This window comes from Choloepus didactylus, chromosome 15 (assembly GCF_015220235.1).
Source record: "Choloepus didactylus isolate mChoDid1 chromosome 15, mChoDid1.pri, whole genome shotgun sequence".
Lineage (NCBI taxonomy): Eukaryota > Metazoa > Chordata > Mammalia > Pilosa > Megalonychidae > Choloepus > Choloepus didactylus.
This window is the reverse complement of record NC_051321.1, coordinates 18,579,516-18,596,262: the sequence shown is the minus strand read 5'-3', so window position 1 is coordinate 18,596,262 and position 16,747 is coordinate 18,579,516.

The following is a 16,747-nucleotide window of genomic DNA, read 5'->3' as shown; positions in this document are numbered from 1 at the left end:
ACAAGGGAAGGGAAGGAAGAGTCCCTGCTTCATGTAGTCATTCAGGATCTCCGACTGCTGGTGAACCTGTTTTAACACCGAGCTTCCAAAGTTGCTCGTTGAGGTTTCCATCGCAGCCCACAGGGAAGAGAAGACGGCTTGGAGGAGCACGTGTGGGAATTTTTATGGACCACATTTGAAATGCATATATACGATTTCAGATCATACCTAGCTGGAAGGGAGATTGGGAAATGTAATCTAAGCAGCTTCAAGCAATTATTTGGAAAAATATAACTGAGAATAGTATAGGTAGCATTTATTCAACACTTACGTTTTTTAAATACATTTTTTATTATGAACTTTAACATATATATAGAAGAGTGATAACTGTCAAAGTATGATTTAGCAAGTAGCTATAGAGCAAATTTCAAAGAATATTATGGGTTACATTTCCACAGTTTCAGTTATTTCCTTATTGTGAAATATAAGATATATACAGAAAGCTGATAACTTTCAAAGTACAATTTAATGAGTAGCTATTTAGCAAATTTCAAAGAATGTTATGGGTTAAAGATTGACCATATCAGTTATTTCCTTCCTTCTAGCTATTCCAACACCCTAGCATCATGTATATATATATAAAGATTCAGTATTCATAATCCTTTGTTAAATCCTATCTTGTCTGTTCCTACCCCTTCCTCTCATTTAATCACTTTCTCAGTCTTCAGGGTTGTCTGAAACAGTGACCATCCTAATTTGTGCTAGGCATTTTTCCAAGGGCTTTAGGTGGATTAACTCATTTGATCCTTACAACAGTCCTATGAAGTCAGTGCTGTTATTATCCCTGTTTTACAGATAAGAGAACTGACGTACAGAGAGGTTAAGTAGAGAAAAGGCCATATTTGCACCCTCAGTTGTTGAAGCGGTTCCTAAAAGTATCAGCAGGCATCTGGTGTGAGAAATGCTCCAACAAGGTGTGAACACGGGGTGAGGGGCATAGAGGCTGAGCTGGGCAGCTGAGATGGACGGATGAACGGGTTGTGCTTTGAGGAAAGTTTGACAGAGAAACTGATACTAGATAACTTTTGTGAGGCTTGAAGGGTAAAAGGGATTTCATCAGAGAAAGAGGTGCAGGATAAGAGGGGAGTAGAGACGTGAGGAAGCAGTTGGAACTGCACTACAGAGAGTCTGGAGATACCATAGCATGTTTAGGGTGTTAAAGGATAATTTTTTTTAAAGGCAAAATCATGACCTCATACAAATAAAATGAACACAGGTCAAAGATTTTATTTAATGCATTAATTAGAGTATCAATAATGTGTTACAGCTATTTCAAAGGAGAATTCAAAGAATTATGCTTATATAGATAATGAAGAATGCTGAAAACAAATTTATGGACAGAAATTGTTTGTATCATTATCAGTTCTACAACTAACGGAGGTACAAAAATAGCTCAAAGACAGTGAAAGGGTATGCTAGACAGGATACTTGAGAATTTTTTTCATTTCAAAGTCTTTCACAATTTTTCCTGATGAGGGAATATCAATGACTCAGTGTGGCAGGACGTGGTGGCAGGAAGTGGTGGCAGGAGGTAAGACTGGAAAGATGATTGGGGCCAAGTTTTAAGGGTCATAAATGCCATGCAATGGTATATGGATACTATCCTAAAGGTCCGTGAATCTCGAGCAATAGAGTATATAAGAAACACCCATGAGTTTGTCATAAAGACACCTAAAGGTTGAAGCCTGGAAATGTGCAATTGTGTTAAAAAGTAATCCAGGTGATTCTAATGCACTTTGAAAGACACTGCTGCAACTAACAGAGAGCCTTTGAAGGTTTTTAGGTGGCTAGAACCCTGATGAGTCTATGTTGGAGCAGAGGAAACTTGATGGGAAGTGGGAGAAGCTGGACGGTAACAGGGCTGTAAAACAACAGCAAAACCAGCTCACAAAAATTAACTCAAAATGGACCAAAGATCTCAATATAAAAGAAAGTACCATAAAACTCCTAGAAGATAATGTAGGAAAACATCTTCAAGACCTTGTATTAGGTGGCCACTTCCTAGACTTTACACCCAAAGCACAAGCAACAAAAGAAAAAATAGATAAATGGGAACTCCTCAAGCTTAGAAGTTTCTGCACCTCAAAGGAATTTCTCAAAAAGGTAAAGAGGCAGCCAACTCAATGGGAAAAAATTTTTGGAAACCATGTATCTGACAAAAGACTGATATCTTGCATATATAAAGAAATCCTACAACTCAATGACAATAGTACAGACAGCCCAATTATAAAATGGGCAAAAGATATGAAAAGACAGTTCTCTGAAGAGGAAATACAAATGGCCAAGAAACACATGAAAAAATGTTCAGCTTCACTAGCTATTAGAGAGATGCAAACTAAGACCACAATGAGATACCATCTAACACCGATTAGAATGGCTGCCATTAAACAAACAGGAAACTACAAATGCTGGAGGGGATGTGGAGAAATTGGAACTCTTATTCATTGTTGGTGGGACTGTATAATGGTTCAGCCACTCTGGAAGTCAGTCTGGCAGTTCCTTAGAAAACTAGATATAGAGTTACCATTCGATCCAGCGATTGCACTTCTCGGTATATACCCGGAAGATCGGAAAGCAGTGACACGAACAGATATCTGCAAGCCAATGTTCATAGCAGCATTATTCACAATTGCCAAGAGATGGAAACAACCCAAATGTCCTTCAACAGATGAGTGGATAAATAAAATGTGGTATATACACAGAATGGAATACTACACGGCAGTAAGAAGGAACGATCTTGTGAAACATATGACAACATGGATGAACCTTGAAGACATAATGCTGAGCAAAATAAGCCAGGCACAAAAAGAGAAATATTATATGCTACCACTAATGTGAACTTTGAAAAATGTAAAACGAATGGTTTATAATGTAGAATGTAGGGGAACTAGCAGTAGAGAGCAATTAAGGAAGGGGGAACAATAATCCAAGAAGAACAGATAAGCTATTTAACGTTCTGGGGATGCCCAGGAATGACTATGGTCTGTTAATTTCTGATGGATATAGTAGGAACAAATTCACAGAAATGTTGCTATATTAGGTAACTTTCTTGGGGTAAAGTAGGAACATGTTGGAAGTAAAGCAGTTATCTTAGGTTAGTTGTCTTTTTCTTACTCCCTTGTTATGGTCTCTTTGAAATGTTCTTTTATTGTATGTTTTGTTTTTTTTTTAATTTTTTTCATACAGTTGTTTTAAAAAAGAAAGGAAAGTTAAAAAAAAAAAAAAGAAAAACAAGGAAAAAAATATGTAGTGCCCCCTTGAGGAGCCTGTGGAGAGTGCGGGGGTGTTGGCCTACCCCACCTCGATGGTTGCTGACATGACCGCAGACATAGGGGACTGGTGGTTTGATGGGTTGAGCCCTCTGCCATAGGTTTTGCCCTTGGGAGGACGGTTGCTGCAAAGGAGAGGCTGGGCCTCCCTATAATTGTGCCTGGGAGCCTCCTCCCGAATGCCTCTTTGTTGCTCAGATGTGGCCCGCTCTCTCTAGCTAAGCCAACTTGAAAGGTGAAATCACTGCCCTCCCCCCTACGTGGGATCAGACACCCAGGGGAGTGAATCTTCCTGGCAACGTGGAATATGACTCCCGGGGAGGAATGTAGACCCGGCATCGTGGGACGGAGAACATCTTCTTGACCAAAAGGGGGATGTGAAAGGAAATGAAATAAGCTTCAGTGGCAGAGAGATTCCAAAAGGAGCCGAGAGGTCACTCTGGTGGGCACTCTTACGCACACTTTAGACAACCCTTTTTAGGTTCTAAAGAATTGGGGTAGCTGGTGGTGGATCCCTGAAACTATCAAACTACAACCCAGAACCCATGAATCTCGAAGACAATTGTATAAAAATGTAGCTTATGAGGGGTGACAATGGGATTGGGAAAGCCATAAGGACCACACTCCACTTTGTCTAGTTTATGGATGGATGAGTAGAAAAATAGGGGAAGGAAGCAAACAAACAAACAGACAAAGGTACCCAGTGTTCTTTTTTACTTCAATTGCTCTTTTTCACTTTAATTATTATTCTTGTTATTTTTGTGTGTGTGCTAATGAAGGTGTCAGGGATTGATTTAGGTGATGAATGTACAACTATGTAATGGTACTGTGAACAATCGATTGTAGGATTTGTTTTGTATGACTGCGTGGTATGTGAATATATCTCAATAAAATGAAGATAAAAAAAAAAAATAAAGTAATCCAGGTGATTCTAATGCACTTTGAAAGACACTGCTGCAACTAACAGAGAGCCTTTGAAGGTTTTTAGGTGGCTAGAACCCTGATGAGTCTATGTTGGAGCAGAGGAAACGTGATGGGAAGTAGGAGAAGCTGGACGGTAACAGGGCTGTAAAACAACAGCAAAATCAGCTCACATTTGTGTGCTGGGTGCGTGCCATGCTTTAGATGGGACAGGAGCCTGGACTCGTTCCGGGTCAGTGGGATGGAAGGAGGGGCCGGAATTGAGAGAGATTTTCACCGAAGCCTGAGAACTCAGCCTCATTTTCCCAAATTCAGACTCAGTGCTGCACCCACAGTTGTGCCTCCATTTCTTCCTGAGCCTCCAGGGACTGGCCAAGGCTCGTAATAAATGGGGAGACTTACCAGTAGTGTAAAATGTGGACTTTGGGACTCCCCGAATGTTACATGGGCTTTTTAGTAAGAGTGAAGATCTGAACTGTGAAAAACTCCAAGTTCCTCATCTCATAAAGCTACTCATCCTATGGAAGGGGTAAAGCACCTGACATATAATGAGCATCTCTATTCCAGGGAGATACAGGAAGTTGACGTACCACCCTTGAACAGGGCGAAATGTATACTCACTGGGAGTACTTGGTATTTTCAAAGGGAGGCCAAGGCAGAGGAATAGTGGGGGTTGGGTAAAACTTTAAATAGCTTTCCCCCCAATCATATACTGTAACTGAAGATAATTAAATTATCATTTTGAGTAAGCACTCCTGGGGGCCCTTATTAGTTGAAAATGAATTGCCTTCTAATTGATAGTGTGCAAACATGATACATTAAACTTAAGCTGTTTTAATAAAACATCACTTTTCAGAAGCTATAGTAGGTTCCTCTAGAACAGATTTGATACGTTATAGACAACACATGCCAACTCGTATTTTTCCATAGTAATGGGAAATAGCGAGAAGTGAGTGATAATTTAAATTTAACCATTAGTTTGACTCTCCTCCCCCTCCTCACCTTTCACCTAAGCTGTTAGTTAAGTAACCATGTGGTTGGCTTGCGTCTCACTGTTCCTATTCACTGTTTCCCTGACCCTTATGTGCAGAGACTTTCATCTGTTAAATTAAAGAATAGTTATAGTTATGTAGCTGGGGGTATCCTGAGCCAGGATTCCCAAGGTCTAGGTTCTGATTTTCTCTTTCCTATTAAGTCTGTGAATGACCTTCAGAAAGACACCTAAGTTGTGTGCAGAGCCGGGGGCTTGCCATCTCTAAGACAGCTGATAATTCCATCTCAGTCTTGAGCCCATACTGAGAAAAAGATTACATGACTGCAGTTATCTGAGAGCCTTGTGCAAAGATGTCTTATAAATATTATAATTAATGATCTTCCAAGTATAAATATCAGCTGAGTAAGAAGTCAGCATTCCCCGAAGCAAAGCTGAAATGTGAAAATGAGAGTTTTAAGAGCTTACTTTGCAATATATGATTCCAGAAGTTATGCAAAACATACATAGTTTTTTCCCTACATGGATTATGGGTAACCAAATTTGACTTAAATTTTTAACTTCCAGGAATGTCCAGAACCTTAATAATAAACCCTAATGAGAGGTTTCTTAAAATCTTTTCATCTAATGGTTTTTGTGGCAATTAAATTTTCTAGATAGTACCAATCCATACAAAACCTTGGAACCACCACATTAGATCAATTGATTAAAAGGAAATATGTAATTAAAAACAAAGATTCAAACACCAATGTTCATAGCAGCATCACTCACAATAGCCAAAAGTGGAAGCAACTCAAGTGTCCATCAAAAGATGAATGGATATATAAAATGTGATATATGCATGTGATGGAATATTATTGAGCCAATATTATTCAGGAATGAAGCACTGATATGTGCTACAATATGGATAAACCTGAAGACATTCTGCAAAGTGCACAAAAGGACAAATAGTGTATGATTTCACTTATATGGAATATCTAAAACAAGCAAATTCATAGAGACAGAAAGTAGATTAGAGGTTATCAGAGGCTTGGAAGAGGGGAGAAGGGGAGGTGATTGCTTAATGGACATAGAGTTTCTTTTCGTAATAATGAAAAAGTTTTGGTCATGGATGGTGGTGATGGTTGCACAATACTGTGAATGTAGTTAATGCTACTGAATTGTACACTCAAAAAAGGTTAAGATGGCAAATTTTACGTGTTACCTCAATAAAATTAAAACACACAAAGAGAAAAAATTTGTAAATGTATATACAATATTGTCTTATTTCTGTTTAGAGGTTAGAATAAACTACTGCAATGTGTTGTAGTTGACAGAACACAGAACTAGGAATCAGGACACCTGGGTTCCCAGGATACAGTTAATATGCAGCACGGTGCAGTTCAAGGCTATTCAAAGTGTGGTCCAAGTCCAGCATCATCTACATCCCCAGAGAGCTTGCTAGAAATGCAGATCTTTGGGCCCATCTGTTCCGGTTTACTAATGCTTCCATTATGCAAAATACCAGAATGGGATTGGCTTTTATAAAGGGGGTTTATTTGGTTACAAATTTACAGTCCTAAGGCCACAAAAGTGTCCAAACTAAGGCATCAACAAGATGATACCTTCACTGAAGAATAATGGATGGCGTCCGGAACACCTCTGTCAGCTGGGAAGGCACATGGCTGGTGTCTGCTGTTTCTTTGCTCCTGGGTTGCATTTCAAAATGGCTTTCTCCAAAATGTCTCTGGGTTTCTCTTAGCTTAGCATCTCCAAGTGTCCTTCTGTCCACATCTTCAAGAATCTCTAAGCATCAGCTCCCAGGCTTCTCTCCAAAAGTCTCTTTCAGCTGCCCTTGGGGTGTTTTGTCCTCTCTCACTTCTCTGGAGCAAACTCTGGGCTAGCATCCCCAAAGCATCAGCAAGTGTCTGGGTCTGCTCCCATTAAAGGACTCCAGTAAACTAATCAAGACCCACCTGAATGGGAGGGGCCACATCTCCATGGAAACCTTCGATCAAGAGAACATACCCTAATCAAAAAGATTAATAAGTCTGCCCCCACAAGATTGCATTAAAGAATATGGTTTTTGGGGAGACATAATATATCCAAAGCGGCACACCATCCTAAACCTAATAAATTACAATCTCTGAAATCTTTATTTTAGCATGCTTACCAGGTGATTCTGATGCAAACTAATGTTTGAGAAGCACTGCGTAGTTTAATCTTGACTTTTACCAGGGATGTGGTCTTGGTGAAATTGCATAATCTCATGGAGTTTAGTTTCTTCATATTGGAAATGAGCCAATAATATCTACTTCATAGGGTTGCTGTGAGGATTACACAAGATGTCAATGTCTGGTCTACAGTTGACAGTCAATAAATGGTAATTTCCTTGTTTCTCTGCTTTGCCACATACTAGCTGGTTGAGTGTGAGCAACTAATACAGCTTTTCTCAGTTTAGTTTCTTTGTAAAATGAGGGAAAGATCTTTTATACTCAGTTTATGAGGTGGTTATAAAAATCGGTTGAAATTATGTGAATGTCCTTTGTACATCAGAAAAGGAGTAGACACATCTGAGGGATAAATGAAACCAGGCTGATGGTTTTAAGCATTAGGTAGGTACTAAGGTTGACCTTGTTCTATGGCCACAAAGAAACTCTAAAGAATATGCTAATTTGAAGCAGAGGTGTCACCTGGGGAAGGTGATCTGCTTACAAAGGTCAGCCCTCCAGCGATGTGCTGGAGCTGGGTTGTACCAGCTCATGAGAGCTGATTATTAAATTTTCAGGAATTCAGTGGTGCTGTTATTAAAAAAAAAAATCATTAAAAATTAAATTACCTAAATAGACTTACAATAAAATCAAGTTAAAATAAAAACAAAAGTAAGAAATATCCAAAACTCATCCCTAGTTATTTTACTACATTATTTTATTGCATCTATGCATTTGAGGTTATTTGCAGGTATCCATATAGTGACTGTACTACATAATGGCATGCATCTCTTTCCAACTCTGCATAGAATGATGTCAGGTTAGTTGCTCGAAATTGGCCATACTGGAAGGGGGACTATTTGTGCCATGGAAATGGACCAATGTTACAAATTCAGCCCCCCACCCCCACTCCCAGAGAGCTGTTAAACATTTTCCAACACACACTGGTCTCACCTTTGTTAATTTCCACAGTCCAGGTTCTGACTCTATCCTTAGAAACCCAGATTTGTCAGCATGCCTAGAATAGATTCATTTATCTGGGTAGGACTCACATTACCCAAGTTCACAGATTATGTATATAACCAGAATATTGAGTTATTAATTTATAGTGAGAAAGAGTTGCCCCAGGCATACCGCAAGAGAAGGCAAGAGGAACTAGTTATACATTTTGAATGTTTAATGATATTAGTCTAAGGTGACACAGAATATCCGTCTCACAACTGAGACACCAGCTGCCTTAAGGAGGGGACAGTCTGCATCCTTGGGCAGGGTACACTTTCCCTTGGCCAGTGTCGTTTAGATGGGCATCATCTTTCTTGTCCAGGGACACTCCTTTCTTGGCATAACTATGGCTGACTCTGCCCTTCCACCCTCTGATGGACTTGTCCTTTCTTTACACTAGGCAATGCCTCCAATCAGGTTTTGGTCAAAGCCTGATAGCCATTCTTTACCTCAAGGATAGTGTTTTTTCAAAGAGAAGTTCATAGACTATATGCTTCAGTATTGTCTGGACATATCTAAAAAATGCAGATGCTTGGGCCTTTCCCAGATGTGCTAAATCAAAGTCTCTGCTAGTGGGGCCTGGGAATATATGTTTGCAACAAGCTACTAATTGATTCCTGTGCTCACTACAGTATGAGAACCACTGCTTGAAGTTTCCTTTGCGTGTCTCCACTCAGTACATAAAAACATTAACTTCTTGATTTAACTCCCAGGGCATGCATATTTCTAAGTTCCTGGGGGCACAATATTGTGGTCCCCCTGAATGACTTGCACAACATTAGTCATGAGGGAAACTGCACCATACTGGGTGGCTATATTAGGTCTGATAAAAGGAAAACTTTTCATGCAATTGAGATTCTCAAAGCTTTATTGAGCAATCAATGAATTGGGCAATCTCCCATTCAGAAAGTAGAAGGGAGCTCCACCAAAGGGGTGGAAATGGGAAGCTCATATAGGGCAAATGTGGAAGCAAGTGAGGAAATGTCCTGATTGGCTGACATTAAGTTTCCATTTTACATAGGGGGGGCCTTACCAAGTGGGGAGCAGATATACATTGATTAGTATGGTATGTATGCTTGTCCATTCTGATAAGCTATCTTTACTGGACCTATCACCAGGAGTTGCTTATCTGCAGTTATGTAGGGTGCATTCCATTTTCCCAGAGCACCCTGGAAGGTCAATTATTTTTGTCTTCTGGAAAAGCTCCTCTAGGAAAGGGGTCCCTCCCGGTAATGCCCAATGCAAGTGACCAATTTATTTTACTTAACAATACACATCAGTCCCTACTGAAGAAAACTGAGTTCTAACACTTAGCATTTTGGGCCAATAACCACTTTTTTGGATATTTTCGTGAAGGAACCACCCATTATCATTACTCTTGGTGACAGAATTAAAAGCACAAGAATGGAATTTGCTTTACATGAAATCTCAGTGTGCACCGATTGAAGTGCTATCATCTCTAAGAAGCAAGAAGAATAAACTTTCATGAGTAGAGTCTGGCAGTCTAAAGAGGAAATCATTCTAGCTTAGTGGTTCACAACTGGGGACAAATTTGACACCCAGGGAACAGTTAGCAATGTCTGGAGACATTTTTGATTATCATGACTGGGGGTGGGGGTGGGAGTGCCTTCGGTATCTAGTAGGTAGAGACCATGGATGTGGCTCAACATACTACAAAGCACAGCCCAGCCCCCACCCCACCCCCACCCCAACAACGAATCACCTGGCCCATCATGTCAGTAGTGCCAATGTTGATATACCCTGTTCTAGCTTCTTCTTTTTACATTCTGGTTAATTTTTATCCTTTCAACATTAGGATTCATGCAACAGTCTCTTGCCCGAGCAGTTTCTGGCGAATTTTTAAAGGGCTGGATCATTTTAATGTCCCAAGAAAAGAATAAATTCACATGAAAGGATGGGGCGTTTTGCTTAATGATGTTTTGCCTTTTACACAGCAGGAGCTTAATAAATATTCTTTTAATTAAGTGGATGAATAGATTAAAACATTATTTTAGCATATGTTTTAATAAATAACAGGAAGATGGCTTAATATATATAACTTGTTCTTGTATTTGTCATTGAGAGTGCAATGCTAATAAAAGCCAGCCCTGAGTCCAACCCCTCCAGTCTATTTAAAGAATTCAAAGAATGTCCGAAAAACACGTGGCTTCAAGGTTGATACGTAAGGTTTACAGAAACTTGAAACATATCACTATAACTGAAAAACAGTCTGAGCTCCCTGTATGCCTTTAAAATAGAATGACAGACAAAACCAGTTAATTGTAAAAACAGCTAATTTAATGGGTTTTTTTAGTTGCTTCCTGCCCCACAAGGCATTTAATCAATAATCTTCAAAGAGAAATAATGAAGAAGAGGAAGCTCTGAACCAAATTTGCTTTATTCTGCACACACGGGTCAAATGCTGAGTTTTCTATCTGCAAATTGGGTGCTTCCGTAGTTTAATATCCACCAAGAGATGGGACTAGAGGGAGAGATATAACCCCAGCTTGATTTAGTTTTATAAGTTTTATAGTAACAATAGTAGTGAGTGACTGGGGGGACTGGACAAAAAAGTTAAAAGAGGCACTAGATAAAGGATCATTATCATAACATAAAATCACGGACTTAGAATTTTACAGCTGATGGAATTAGTGATTTAAAAATCCAATTTCAGTAGTTTCATCTGGGAAAACTGATGCCGAGAAAGGCTAAATAACGTTTTCAAGAGCACAGAGCACAGAGCACCCTAGAATAACTCCTTAGCACAGCATAGAAGGCTTTTGGTCTCCCCGTTCAGAATTAACTAGTATTTTCCAGGGCCCCCCTTCTGTCTCTGTTTAGCACCTTTGCCAGTCAGTTTAGTCTGGGGTTGCTTACATTTTTGTCCCTCCCACTGTACAGATGAATTTATTCATCCAACTTCATACCTTCTCCAATGCCTTGGACTCAATAAATGTTGGCCTAGTGTGTTTTCAAATTGTCAACTCACTGGAAACCAGGATAATATGTGAATTGTCTTTAAAATTTTTAATTTTTACTCATTTGCTTTTTTCCCACATATAGATACTCCATGAATGTTATTAAAATGTATTCTATTCAGATACAAATACAACTTCTGGACTCTTGTGACTGGATTCTTAAATGTATCACAGTGGTCTCTATACATCAAGTAGTTTTAAATTTAAAACATAACTGGGAGAGGCTTGGGGATGTATAAGATCCAATAATGTATTTTTGTTCATTTTTATTTCTCTTCTCTTTATTCTTTTTAATAACTTTTTTTTAACTATAATACTAATCGTATTCATCATAGAAACCTTAGAAAATAGTAGATAAATAAAAGAACAACATAAAAATTATCCTTAATTCTACCACACATTCTTTTTTTTGCAGAAATAAGCCCTAGCTAAATACTAAGAATACAGCACAGCACAGCTCTGAAGGTTAAAGTTTGGAGAAACATAGTTGACTTAAGAAATTATCTAGGCTAGGCATTTTCTTGCAGGAGTCATTTTGCAGATGACATAATTGAAAGCATAGGTGACTCACCAATATCAAACAGCTAGTAAGGGGTTGGGAGGATTATTGAACCCAGGTTTCCATTCTCCAGGGAATAGTCAAAGGGGAAGTACTAAGATCAAACAAGTCTGATTTCTATATCCCTCTGGATGGACATTTATCTTATTACTGCAATAAGCCTCATGGTAAATTGTACAGGACATTTTATTCTTCTAACATGTCTTGACTATATTTAGAATCTGATAATGGTACCATCAGAATTCATTGCTTTAAAAAAATAAAAGGAATAGAGGAACTAAAGAGAGCATCGGAATAATCCATTAATTATATCCATTAAGCTTCAGTTACAGCTAATAAGGAAGATCACATGACCACGGTGTGTGCTTGTTCTGAACAATAAAGAACACAAGGAAGGATTCAGGGCAGAAATGTCCTTCAGCAGTAACTAGGCAGTGGTGATGAAAGTCATGTAAGGAAAAATTGATTGAGGTATTTTAGTAAACAAAAGAACTCACTGCTTACCCATCAGCAAGTGTATTGTTAATATAGTGCTATTTAGCCTACTGGAAGAAGAGTGTTTTTTCATGCTTCTTTCTTTAGCCTAATTCTTATCCTGTCACTTCTCAGGGAAAAAAAAAAAAAAAGATAAAAAATGAAGACTTTATTTTATTTGCTTCAAAAGAAACAGGCTGTTGCACTGTGCTTGGAACTGTTTACTCTTGGCCTTGATGCAAGTGTGAAAGGAGGACCATGTAATTGACGAGACAGTCTGTGAGGAAGCAGCAAATGTAGTGGTAAGAAGATGAACAGGCATGAAAACAATGGCTGTCCCGGCCCGCGGGACGTTCGACGGAGACTCCGAATCCTGTGAGGGAGGAATGGTATGGGACAAGAGACGCGAGGAACAACAGCAAGACAGGTTTCTGATCAAGCTGCAAAATTTTATTGAAGAGGCAGAGCATATATACTCTAGGAGAAGGGGAAGTGGCTAGCAAGGGCTCGTGGCGGTCTAGGATTGGTGGCTGCTGTTGCTAGGGTAGATGGCAGATGTAAGGTTAGCACTTTTGGCGCGAACTGGCACTTTTGGCGCGAAGTACTTCCGTAAAGAAGGCTGAGGGTAACTTAAGCTGTTGTTGCATCAGCCCTGGTGGCCATGTTGCATATTTCCGGCATTGCTGAGGGTGGATTTTATACGTGCTACCTTAATCGCCCTCTACAAATGGCTATTTGATAAAAGTAAATAATTTCTGCAGCTAATATGTTCTCAGCATATTTCGTTTGATACTGATTTGCTTAATATGACAAAAGCAGAACCATAAGTAGCTTGTGAGCCTTGCCTTTCTGCTATTTCCTTTTACATTATTGAATTTTTAATCACTCATATTTGTATTGTCTTTGGCCTATACCAAGGATCTATAACTTTTATTAAAATCTGTGACATCAAATACCTGACATGTGTCTGCATCCTCTGAAGTCTTAGGGCTGAACTAGAACATTTTGTGCCTTGATATAACAGGAAGTTAAAATGGAAATTTTGTGTAAGATTGAAGATAATTTAAACACCATATTCCTAAATGAACACCGGACCATCATCCAGGATTTCTTAAAAAGTGCGTGGAGGATGGGAAGAGATGATGTAAAATCAGTTTTGCAATTCTTAAGTATTTAACCTTTGATAAGAGTATATAAGTGTTGAAGTTGGAAATTAGGAGGCTATGTTTGGAGAGAGATGTTGGTATCCTATGAATGAGTTCCATCCCTACCCCATGGAGGGTAGCAGACTCCTGTCCTTATCTTCAAACAGAGGGAAAGGGACTTCAACGAGACCACTTTAAGGGCCTAATATCTGAAAAATGTTGCTTGGGGAACACAGTGGTTCTAGTTTTTGCCTTGCATTTAAAGGTAAAGAGATAGGTTGGCTGGCTTCTTTGATGGCAGAGTCAAGAAGACTGTCTGCATGGGAGGGCCTTTTTAGCATCGCCTTATGTCTTGTCCAGGAGGTCTCCCTGGAGCGAACAGACTGCAACAGGCAGAAGCTGGAGGTAGGTGCTGAAAGAGAAGTAAGCAACCAGTTGGAACCTGGATTCTTTCACCTTGTGGAAAGAATTACATGGACAGATCCCCAATAATGGGGAGTGGGGTGGTCTCTAGCAATTTCCCCTCTCCCCACCCCCACCACACATGTACAGTTTTAAACAGATGCCAAGTCTAGAAAACATGGATGCTAAATCACGACCACAGTACCTGGCAAGTAAGAACTTTCTGGCTCCCGTTATATCTTCTTCCCCCTTACCCTTCAACACTAGGGATAGCAGGAGTCTTGGGAGGAGGTGTATAAGCCCTAGGTGGGAATAAAAGAGCCGAAGCTTACCCTTCTTCAACTGCAGGATCGTTACTGGCCACAAGTTTGAGCTGGGGGAGTGGGAGAAGAAGTGTTCATTTTAAAATTGAAATTTAGCTTTATTGTTTAATTTAAAAGCAGAAATTAAGTTTTGACTATACTGGGACTAGATATTTTATGTATTAAACCAAGACCATGTTTTCTTATTTGAAGTGGCAAAAGAACAGTTTTATTACCTAAGAGTGGTCAGAAAAATTGGGAACCTATCTGAGTGTTATCTAGGGGAAGGGAGAGAGCGAGCTCCCTGGGGCAAATTTAAGGGGTCGCGAGAGCCTTTATAAACTTGTTTAATATAATGATTACATAGACAGACCTATGGATGAAAGCTCATGCGGAGGGAAGAAAAAGGTTGTCATGTATTTTTCCCATTTCATTTTAGAGATGAAAGCTTGGCTAACATAAGAGTTGTATTCAAAACCCAATGGGTATATTTGCATTTTTAAATCTTAGGACATACCATGTAAGCACTGAATTATGGTATTCATCATTTCAAATGGCAGGCTGTGTTTTTTTCACCCTTCTAATTTAACAAATTAATTTTCTTTGGAACCTTTTGGTTTAGATTTTTTCAAGCTTTCAACAGGAAAAGATGACAGCATTGAAGATTAAAATTGAGCTTATTTTCAAGATGTTCTCAGCCCTGCAAAGGATTCTGTGCTTATTTGGGCTGCCTTCCATCTCATAACCTGTATTTCTGGATTTTCTCTTTCTATTCTGTAAGATTTTTTTTTTTAAAAAAGAAAAAAATTCCTCTATTTTTGAAGGACATGTCAAAGAATAGAAGATACAGTTTTATATCAAACAAAGTTTCATGGTATGATTTTAGAACTCATCTGGCTTACAATGCATCCTTTCTTCATGGAAGTGTTAAATAGAGCCCTACAATTAACTGGCAGTCTTTCAGCAAAATATACCTTTTTTCTCCTGCCCTAAAGAAAATGTGTATTTCAAACTGTATCAGCAGTCAGAAAACAGAATGTTGTTTTTTACTTCTTTTTTCAAGTTCCTCAAAACTCATACCTAATCGTGAATATTTTTTCTTCACACATTGTTTCTTTTTTCCTTCCCAGAAACTTTGAAATTTCTTTGCATGCCACCAGGACCAAGGGGTTTTTTTAATTACAAAGACTTGAAAGAGGAGCGCCAGCTCTCCCCCCAGGGTCATGAAATTTGGAAGACCTATTTACAACTTTGTTTTGCAAAGAGGGCCTTCTCTCTAGATGTGGTAAATCTGTTATTCACAGATTCCTTGTCCTTATATTATCAAGGGAAAAATTGTAGAAATTTTAAAGAAAGCTCCAGGCAATGTTTTTATCTCTGAATCTTTGGGGACTTATAAAAACAAACAGATTACTGAACGTAGGTGAGAAACAATCGTGGAAGTCATTACATTTAAGCATAAGCAAAATTTCTTCTTGGATCATTAAGTTATAGAAGAATAGAGAGATTGCATTTTGAGATTCAGATAAAGCTAGGTAACTGGTAAGTCAAACAAGTAAAATTTTACAATTCAGGAATAGTGACAGCAGTTGAGTTTAATAGACTTCTCACATTCCAAATTTAAAGCTTCCTTCACTGTGCTAATAGCAGTACTACAGCATATACATTGAAGAAGCAAATAAATAGAATGGAATCAACGATTTAAAACTGTAAAATGTTTTTATTCATTCCTGCTATTCACATAAAATTTTTAGATCATCACAAAAGGTTTGAGAGGAGGGGCCAAGGCCACTACTCACTGTGCAATCTACAGCCCCAAAGAGGGAAGTCTGGACAGCTCAGTTCCAATCACCCCAAAGTCATTGACCCTCCCACTTCTCTTCCAATTTGTTCTCAGCTCTTGACTTTGGACTTTGTTTCTATTCAAGTCCTAGGACCGGATTTGACCGAGCAGGCTAGGTGGTTAACCCGCCTCCTGCCCTCTGGATGCTCTCATCCTCTGGGGCTCTAGCCTCTTCTTTTGGCCTCTGGAGACATCCATTTGGAACAAGCTCCCAGCCCGAGACCTCTCTCTGGTTTTAGTCCATGAGCAAGTGCCCTTTCTGGACCTAGATCAGACAGGAAAAAGCCATTGCAAGGATTTTGGAGAATTTCCCTCCAATGTTTTTCCTATAAATTTTATCTTTCACAGTTACATTCTTATGTCCCCCCATGTATTTTGAATATTCTGCCTTTTCTAATTAAAATTACATTAGAAACATTTTATGTAATCTCTGTAATTGTCATTTTTAAGATAATACAGTGTATCTTCAATGGATATTTATTTGGCCATTCTGCTATAGTAGTGGACATCTGTTGTTCTGCCTGCTCAGCACTTGCCTTTCTTTTAGGGAAATGCTACTCCCCCTTTGCCAGTGATCTTGATGAGACTGTTGATTACAGAGATTTCACTTCCCATTTCACCTCATCAAGAGGT